We start from the raw sequence: 10603 nt of genomic DNA on the forward strand, positions 1-10603 counted from the left end.
GGTCCCACTTCCGGCGCCGGCCGGGGGCGGGAGCCGGGATTGCACCGCCCCGCCGCCATCTTGGGGACAGCGAAGGGCGGGGCTTTACTGCCGACATCTTGAGTGCGGCGTCGCCCGGCGGCCGCCATATGGGTGGTGGCTCCAGAGCAGCCGCGGGGCAACCCCGCAGCCCCGGGCTTGCCCCGGCTTGAGGCAGCGGGCAGGCCGTGTGTCCGCAAGCAGAGTACAGCTACCCGAGAGCGTTAAATCGCGGCTGAGGTACAGGGACATAAAGTGGCGATGTTGAAAGAAGGAACTGAGGAAACGCTGAATGATTGTGTGAGGGGTTCTAGTGCGACAACAGCTGCACCTGTGTGGCAGCGTACCCCTGAGGTGGGGTCGATTAAAACGCTCAAGGCCACAGTGAGACTCTGAGGTCCCTTTGTACTCATATGGAGAGGAATGTAATTTATAAGAATTACACCCCAACCCACAGTTCTGTATGAACTGAAGGGTAACAGTGATATATTATCTGCAGAGGCTTCAGCCCAGCCCCGAGTCTCACTTACTGCCTTGGCCAAAGCGTATTTGCAGCATTTTGGGGGTCTGTGTTCAGGCCATCTTTTAATCAGCATGTTTGGATTGATCCCAGTAGAAATCACAGTTTACTAAACATCTTCGAGGCACATCTCATGCAAACCCCAAGGAATTGAGTAACGAAGCTCATTTATTACTGAGCAGACTGTTTGTGGTTTATTTTTTGTGAAGGCCAGCATGCCAAGAGTCAGTTGCTGGTTTAATGATCATCCCAGAATAATCCACAAAACTCTAGAGTGAAATACAAAGTAACAAAATACATTTTAGTTTGACTTTACAGAATGAGCAGAGCAAGTCACAGAGAAGCTACTGGGAAAACCCACATGTACAGGATGCGTTGAGACCATTGCTTTTGAAGGATCATAGAGTGAATGCATTCACGTTTAGTCTGATGTTACTCTTCTTTACTCCAACTGTGAAATGGCTTCAGGAAATGTTCCTGTTTAGCTTTTCATCGTGCACATTAGAAGTAATTCTCATGACTACAAAGTCAAATAATGACTCTGTCCAAGTCTTGTTTCTCTGTATCCCTCAGATAACTTCTCACATCATCACTGCCATCTGCAGTGAAGACAGCAGAAACATCTACTGGCTAATACCTCATACAATCTACCCACAGCCTGGCATGTTACATTCCTATGAGATTCTTTCAGTACTGAAAAAAAGGCAGGAGAAGGCAGCATACAGTAGGAAAAGAATGGCCCAGTGACAGGAGTGCACGCAGGATAGACTGAATTTAAGCTGGGTTGCTGAACAAGAGGAACTGATGCCACTGATGCTATTGCTGAACATAGAAGAGTTAGTAACAGCTGTGCAAAACAGGGACAGACACTCTTCTTGGCCACCAGTGTGGATTTTAGATGCATCAACAGCAGCATGCAAAAAATTTAGACCCCAAAATACAGGGAAGGTACGCAAGGCCTCCTCTAAAGAGAAAACAAGAGAAACAGTAATTCATTCAATAGCAGGACTTAAATCTAGTGATACTTGTTCCTGCCCGCCCCCCACCCCGCAAAGGCAGGGGGCACACATTTAGTGGCAATAGGAAAAGATTGCTGAAAGGCCATAAGAGACACTAAATTGAATTGAGGAATTTGGGCAGGGCAGTTTGGTTTAACTGTCATTTAAACTTATGTATAAGCAGAGTATATGAATGGTTAGGTGGTTACAAGATAGACAGCAGAAACAAAACCCACTTTTTTCTTACCAGAACCCCAGTAACTTATTGCATAGATCAGTTACACATGGCTCTTTGAAGGCAGTTTGATGCTTCTATTTCTTTCTCTCTCCACTGCTACGCACAAGAAAGTTTAGAGTTTGAGGCACATGAGGCTATCTAAACTAAAACCCAAGCAAAACTATTAGAAACTAGAGACGCTGAGCCATCAATAAAAATACTGTTCTGGCCTTGATCACATTTGAAATGAAATAGCACACTGCATTACATATAGCACACTACTGAGAAGTTTACAAAGTCAAGAGGCTGTTTCTTAAACTAGTATTAGAGCATTGGCTTTGCTTCCTTTTTTCCAGCGTGTTGAGACCTCCCATTTACAGCTGGTGGAAGCTATTATGACATACATGCTACAAGTTTATATATTAGGGAGGTTTCATAATTTTATTTCTGTAACACAAGTATTATTGAATCAAAAATAAAAGACCTGAAGGAATTAATGCATTCCTTTATGCTTTAAAGAAAAGTGTACAACCCACAAACTCTCAATATTTACCAGTCTCCCTAAAAGATCTTTCTAAACTTAAATCTTCTGAGACAACAAATGTTCCCTATACTGACTGATGACAAAATTAGGCACTAACTACATATGAAGTGGCTAGCAAAAGCTCATCATTTCTCAAATACCCATCTAGATCCAAACAGAAACTTCAAGCTGAAAAAAATCTTCTAAACCCATTTACTATATCTATAAATCCTCATTAACAATTTATGTATCACTTCTCTTGTATCTGCTTCTACCACATCAACATAATTATTAACAAATATCTTAATATACCCACAGATTACTATTTTCTTCCAATAAGGTTCATTCTCTCTGTATTTATAAGAAATTGGTACCTAATGTGTCTCACCTGCACCATTGAGTCAGCAGTTAGTGTTTTGTTCCTCTCTTCACAGCTGATATCTGGTAAAAGTGAATCAAAGGGATTCTGACGTACAGGGTTCCTCTTATATGTCAGTAGTGTTTTCACCAAGGTTTAAATATCTAGCCTCACATTTTTGTGTCTTCTGCACGTAGAAATATTCTAATGAGGTTAAACTTTAAAGGATGAGTTCCATTTTCTGATATGCACATACCCCTTTTCACCCTGAAAAAGCTCAAGAACATTTTATACAAACTTTGGGATTAGCATAGCACTGATATTTTAAAAATATTTACTTCCTATTGCTAATACTTGCTGTTGTCTGCCTGTTTCATTGAAATGCCACCATGCTGTCTGTATCCATATCTGGATGTTACAACTCACATCTGTACTGGCCATGTGTTTGGCCATGACACGTAATTTAAATATAGAGGATTCTGTCTTTTCCCTTTAGGGAAGGTGGTCTTGGCTTGGACAATTACATACCTGTTTGCAATAGTATAAAGTTACCAGATTCATAGTGCTTTTGGCAGTCATTGAGGTTTACAAAGTCATGAAATCACTTCTTGCTAATTCTTTAGTTATAGAAAGGTTTATGGAAAAAAATGATGCATGCATTTGTAAAACAGATTTGATGCTGTGAACTTGAAGTAAGTTCATTCACAGGAGAAAGTACCTCTCTAGTGGCACTTGGACCTTTCTGAATTATATTTACAGTTCCATAAATGGGAAGTCCCTCTGTTGCCAAGGTGTTTTGGTTGCACTGAGTGGAACTGTTTTGTCTTCCCTGACTGTAACCACCCAGGACTGTCTTCTGTTGACCCGGCTGATGGAAGCTGTTGTGATCTCCTCCAGCGAGAAAGAGACAGTTCAGCTGCCCAGTGAGCACATTCAGAATAGCCATGTAACATGCTGTGGTTGCTTGAAAACGTGGAGGCATTGCTTAGAAATTGATATAAAGTCCTAGCTGTTTAATTTCACACAAGTGACAGGGGGTATCGGTTTGTAGGAGCCCTTTGTGGCAAAATGTGCCAGTAGCATAGAGGTGCGATCTGCTGACAATCACCAAATGCAGAGCCTGTTAAAACAACAGGCCCAGGAGGCTGTGCTGCAAGTCAGATTTCAAAAATAAAAACAGCTTCCAGAAATACAATAAATTCTTAATAAGGTATATAACACAAATTAAATAGTATAGCATCTCAGTGTCTGCACTCTTCCCTCAGGCAGACATGGGAGAAAAGGCAATGTGAACAGGGATGATATTCTGTGATTTCACTGATTTACAAAGGGAGCAAATGAAACTGTGTTCTCCCTTGAGCTTCTGATTTTTTTTCCCTGCTCAGACACGAAAGCTACAATAAGCATTGCACTCAGAAGGGAGCTATAGTTAAATGTATATTTGGAGTTGAGAGATGGAAAAATATTTGCAGCTCTCTGCTTCAGGTTAGGTAGGGTTAGGATTGGGGTAGGGAACTGAGAGCCTTCAGAGCTGGAATTAAACTGGGGTCCTGCTCATTGTGGGAGACAGGTGAGGTCTGGGGCCATAACGAGCTATAATGCAACACTTGCTGGGAATGGGGAGGGAACTCCCATGTTTTGTCATTGCCCTGTTCAGAAGGGTGTGAGTCCTTCCCTATCAAACTCCTCAAGCTCTCCTGTAAAGTCGCACTGAAGTGTAGTCTATGGAAGTAATGGCAGCTTCAGTCATTGCAACGATAGGCTTGCACACTGCAGGACTGGAAACCAGCTACAAGAGTGGATACAGTGGCAGAAGCAAACCTGTCCTTCTTTTGTTATGCTCTGTGTCACGTGAAATCATCTTCCTTCCAGCTGTGCTCAGAAAGGGTAGATGTGTGCTGGTGGGAGGCCAGCAGCTGCAGATGTGCTGTGCTTCTCCCAGGAGGTGGCACCTCAGTGGTGTGGATGGGAAAACAGCCTTCCCCATGCCCACATTCCTCTACCTTCAGGTGCTGCTCCTGGGAAGTCTGAAGGAACATGGTCATAGCTTGGCCAAATTAGCATCAGGTTTATGTGACATACTTCTCTGTCAAGGGCGCTGCTGTTCTTTGAAGAATCATTAACCTTTGGGAATGAGAATCTAGAACTGTCATGCTTGTAGCTGATGCATTCTGACTGCCTGTTATATCTGAGAATATCTAGGCCTAACAGGGAGAAAGCTTCATAATTAGTGATCCCTGTGACCATCTTGTGCTGGAATTTTAAAGTCCTAGTAAGAAGGGAAAGAAATTTTTTTTAGATCTTTTCAGTTTTCCAGATTTTAAATGTGTATCTCTGTGTGTTTGCTTGTGTCTCAATAGTTTAACACACCTCATGTCCCACAAAATTGAAAAAATATCCCTTTATGGACAGTTGATAAGTTAATTCATGTAACTCATGGTGTATATAACTAGCATACAAAGCTTTGCATTACTATAAGTTGTCCAAACTGTCAAGGCATTTATATTCTGTAATATAGAAGTTGAAAATCTCTTTTACATGCTTATGAGTTGTCCAAGGACAGGTAGATGCAGTTTGGATTACTATTTGAATTTGATCATGCCTTCTTCTGAGTGATTCCCAAGGAAGATTGTTACTGCCTCAGTTTCCCATTTCCTCAAGGAACTGAATGCCAGAACCCAGATGTTATCAGACTTTAGTTGTTTTGATTATGGTCTATTTATCTTCTGCAAAACAGAGAGGAAGCGTTGCTTCTTTAATTTTTTTTTTCAAGGAAATCTGTAATATTTGAAACTGAGGAAAGCAGAAAAAAGCGGCCAAAAATTATATATGGAATTTGTTCAGGTGTTAGTACAAAAACATAAGAGTCATCAGGTATATTAGCGCAAGTAAGGATGCTAAGTTTTGAATAATGTTCTCTGAAGAATATCAGAGGGTTCAGAACCAGAGTTCCTTAGTCTATTTTGTTTTACATTGATGGTTGCCTCAGTCGAATTGGAGAAAAAAAAGTGAGACAATGATTAGAGTTGTCATAGTGATAGATGAAGTATGAAAGTCTAAACAGAACAAAAGAAACCCAGAGATAATGAGCTTCATGCCACAGACGATGGTTAGAATAGCCTTTTTGGGAAAGATTCCTAGGCAAGTCTGTCTGTCTCACATTTCTTGACAATCATGACTTTTTGTTTTGTTTTTCATGACAGATACATCTTTTTCTCCATGTGGCTTATTAAACTCAGAAGAGGACCCTCTGTCTTGTAAGTGAATATGTAGAATGTTAAAGAAAATCTACCAGACGTGAGTTGCCCTAGGTTTGCTTTATTGCAGCTCTGGATGCACGGGGGAAACAGCTCCACCAAACGTGCATGGCAGCTGATCACCAACATACAGGTTATATAGAATCAAAATATACATATTCATTATTTTTCCGAGAAAAGGCAGTCCTATGATAATCATTTATTGCAATCCATTTCCATATTCTCCTCCCCATCACGCCTGCTCAGTGATTTGAGTTGGTGGTCCTCAGGGGTCTCTGGTGGTCGTCAGTGGTCTTGCACCCATGTTCACTGGATGACCCTCTTCTTGCAGGCACGCACAGTATCCTCGCTGTGGATACACTTGTCCATAACAACTTCATAAGATTAATATTCCTGGGCCTATTGTCTGGTTGGGTAGGGACTGTACAAGGAACGTAGCAGCATTGTACATTGCCATGGTCAGTTAGCTTCATTACCTATTACCTTGATTAGAAACCCCTTTCCCACAATTATAGGTTTTAAAACAGTTCTAGGCCTTAAGCAGCTTTCTAGTTAACATAAGTTTTCTTATAGCTAAGCTTCTATATTTTTTACAAGAATCCTAGAACCATTTTTTTCTTTAAAAAAAAAAGACCCGTATTTCCTCAGTCATCAGTTTCTTTTCCTGCTCCTTGGTCAATACACTGTATGTGTGCTGATTGTTGCTTATTACTGAAATACATAGCTTTGGTACTCTGATGTTCTGCATTGTCATTTTTAAAACTTTGGGGAGAGAGGCCAACATACCTGTTTAAAAAGAGCATATGGGAGTCTATATGCTTTATGCAAAAGTAAAGGGATAGCATTTCAATGTCCTTTACTGTTAAAGGTATCAAATCCAGTAGGAAAAATTATTTTTTCTTTTTCTAAGCTTACATACTAATGTGATCAGAGTTAATTTAGCACCATACCCTGGTTATTTACCCTTTCACTTAGCTCAAGACTTGCTTTTAATCGTCTCCCATCTAATTTTAATATTGGTGCCAGCTGAAGAATGTTCCAAAGCAAGAGACTGCCATGAAAATGCAAATTCAATAAAAACTTAAACTTTTAAGATGTCTCCTTCTTGACACATGGCTGAACTAGAGTGCTGAGAACTTCACTGGTATTTTGGTGGTGAGAGTTTTTTTACCAGTTCTCTTTGCAGCCACAGGTTACAGAGTCTTATGGAGTAAGATCTTATGGTCTTAAGATGAAATAGTTGAAAAAATCTTCTGCTTACATTCTCTAAGTTGTGACACTAAGGGCCTGGTTTTTTTCCAAATACTTAGTATTATTAAAAGATTCAGAAACACTGAATAACCGTAGCAACTAGAAACACTCAACATGAGATAACCTTTGAGCTATTTAGTGTAAACAGCCTGAGCAGTATCACACTGGTTTTAGAGCAGGGTTAGTATGCAGCTCTCCAGGCTGACCAGGCACTGATACATCATAATGAAGCCAGTCAAATGTGAATTATATTCCATTGTACTTCACCAGTCAGTCACCTGGTATTATCTTCAATCCAGAGACATGGGATTCTGGCCTGATCTAAGGAATGATTTATGCAATAGCAACTGTAGAGCACAGCTGGTAATTTTTTATGTTGCCCTGGATGTCTTTAAGAAGGTAATTGCTAGCGTAGGAGTCAGGAGACCTGGATGTTGGCTTTGGCTCACCCATACATCTCTGATACATAAGAGGCTTTGATCAAAGTGGCTATGGTCCCTCTCAACAGTTTGCTTTCCAGGTCAATCTCTGAGGTCTTAGTGGCAAGGTCCATCTCTTATATTGAGTAGGTAGAGGACCTAGCACCAGTGCTCTTCATCTGCTGTACTTATATGCTAGAAGAATGACAGTAGCAACAATATCACAAATGACAGTAACGACAATATCAGAAAATACAATGTGGGTTTTATGGACAAGTGAAGTAGCATTGTTATAGCACTGGCATTTTCTTTTTCTGCAATCCAACCCATCTGATTTTCAGGCCTGTATTTCATTACCTCTTGTCATAGAAGTGAAAAAGAAAATGTTGTAAGACTTTACTGTGAAAGCCTTTCCTTCTCCTCCATGTATAAGTAGATACATCAACGATATATGACTACCTTTTCAGTGCAGAGTTTTGAAAACTGTAATCCTTGGTGAGTGCAAGGAGATCTGTTCTATTTTTCATTCAATGCCAATATCTGGCTACCTCTATTTTATTTTCTAGCAAACAGATTCTGAGCATGTTTCATCAGCTCATTCAAGCTACATACATTTTTCCTTCCCCATATTGCTATGTTGTTGCTCCATCCCACAAACCTGACTGTCCAGATTGTCCGGCTGCTTCAGCATTTTCTTCAGATGTCATTTACAGCAATTTGCAAATCATATTCTTTGCTCTGGTACGTGGCAAAAGCTGGTATGCTTCTCGGCGTTACCTGCAGCTATGGGCCATGATGCTAGCAGGAGCTGATAAAAAGCACAAGCATTCCATGTGAGAGAGTATTGCTCTCCAGCTGCTCTTGTCTACTGTTTCATGCCAGAAATATCAAAAACAAATTAGAGTCCCAAGGTTCTATGGTAGATGCAGGGGTCTGTGGTTGACTATTGTAGACCTCTAACTTACATGGCTCTGAATCACCCTTGTGGATGTGCGTTGGCTGCAAAGGAAACTTCGTACCTTAGGTTTGGTCCACAAACACAGTCAGTTAAATATCTCAATATGCTAAAGCAGATGGAGTGAATATCCACTTAGGCTATAACAAGCCAAGCTAGAAGGCAGGAAATATCCCCAAATTGTCTGCTGGATTTTCTGAGATCATGGTGAAAAATCAGAGTTTGGCTTTGTTTTCTCAATTTGATCTTTGTTTTCTCATTTTGATCTTTCTCAGTCAAGACACATTTAGGGCAAGATGACCTGTTGTGAGAATCTTTTCAGGTTGACTGTTCAAAGCCACAAACCTTTGAGCTGTGAGAAACTTTTACAATGTTACCTTGTTCATTTGCATTCCTACTGCCTAATTTCTGGCACCTGGTTTCCGGATAAGCAGAATTCATGATAGTGGGTGGCTTTAGTCTGTGTCCTAGGATAGACAGAAGAATTTTCTGCCAACATCCTCCATCAATTCCTCTCATTGAATACGAAGAGAATTAGGTTCCTTACCTTTCTCAGCTTCTCTTTTAACAGGAAACAACTCTAGCTGATGAGCAGTAACATTTTATACTGGCATAGTTTTTGCTGCCACTGATTTATCTTTAGTTGCAGCATCAGCCTATATCCTCATGCTTTACACATGTCCTAATCCAAAAGATAATGGTCAGAGCCATCTGACTAGCCTCTTTCACCAGCCCATGCATACAGCCCTTAAGTCTTACTGTTCTTGTGCCAGAGAGCACTTGTGGCTCTAACCAACAGTTTCTTATTACCTTAGTACAGATTTACAATTTATCTCTTTACGAGCAATATATCTAATTAATGCTGGATGTACTAATGTGAGCAGTCTAGCTAAAGAAGAAAGTACCTGAATAGTCTGGTGACCCAGTGGAGGATTTTGCAATGATTTTCTAGTCAGATGTCTTACCTGCAACTTCAAGACACGGCAACTTCACTAGACTCAAAAATTTTTTAGAAAATATTTCAATGGTATGTAATGTCCCTATTTTTGGCCAGAGAAAAATGGAAAAAACCTCTAATGTCAGTTTACATCAGTATTTTCATAATATATGTGAACCATTCTAGTGTTCTCAATCATTTATTCACAGAAGTTCACGCTGGGTTGAGAGAGAGTGGGAAGATAACCATATAAACCACTAAAAAGTCCATGTGACTTTGTGTTAGAATTACAAGGATTTCTGGCCTCTTAATTTCATAGAGAAGATAAAAAGATGCCATCTGCACCTAACCCTTTATTAGTGTCAGCCTGCAGGACTCTTGAGTACATGGCTTAGTTGACCACATGGAGTCTTCTCCACCAAGCAATCATGGGAAAAGAAAGAAAACAGTATGGTCGATGTGCGTTTCATTACAGATTTTTTTAGCTAACAGATGCATGCTTAGGAATTGGCAAAGGTTATGTTGCTCTGGTTTGTGCACTAAAATAAGCCTGAGGAGATAATGAGGAGAAGGAACAGACAAGTGCTCTCCTGGTTTAAAATCTTCCCTGAGCTTTTTTATCCTGAAAGTTTGCTCTCATTTTTCCTCACATTTGTAGTGTCTGTTACATTTCACCGTTAGCTTCCCTTGTTTAATAGTGTATTTTACCTTCCATAAAAAATAATCCTGACTTGAATTCCATTGCTTCTCAGCATTTGATATATTCATCTCTAGTATCATCTATCTACCTTCTGTCTTCCCTTTCTCTTAGGGGTCAAGGTGGGGGCTAATGGAGAAGAAGAGATGAACACAATTCAAGAGATCTTATGGGACGTTGAACTCTAGTCTATATATGTTGATCTCCATTTGGTAGATTCCTGTGTCACATTAAAACATCTGTGATTTGTTGCATCCATTCTTCATTAATATAGAAGGAAGGTCTGCTTTCCAAAGCAACCATGAGTGTAAACTACATTTGAAAATGTGTCATTCTGATAACTTGCTTCAGCAGTTGGGACGGTCTCATGAAAAAAATTATTTTAAACTTATCCATCAGAACACAGTTCATAGCAACATAAACTTCCCACGATCAGAAAATATTAGTGATGGA

This window comes from Grus americana, chromosome 14 (genome assembly GCF_028858705.1).
Source record: "Grus americana isolate bGruAme1 chromosome 14, bGruAme1.mat, whole genome shotgun sequence".
NCBI lineage: Eukaryota > Metazoa > Chordata > Aves > Gruiformes > Gruidae > Grus > Grus americana.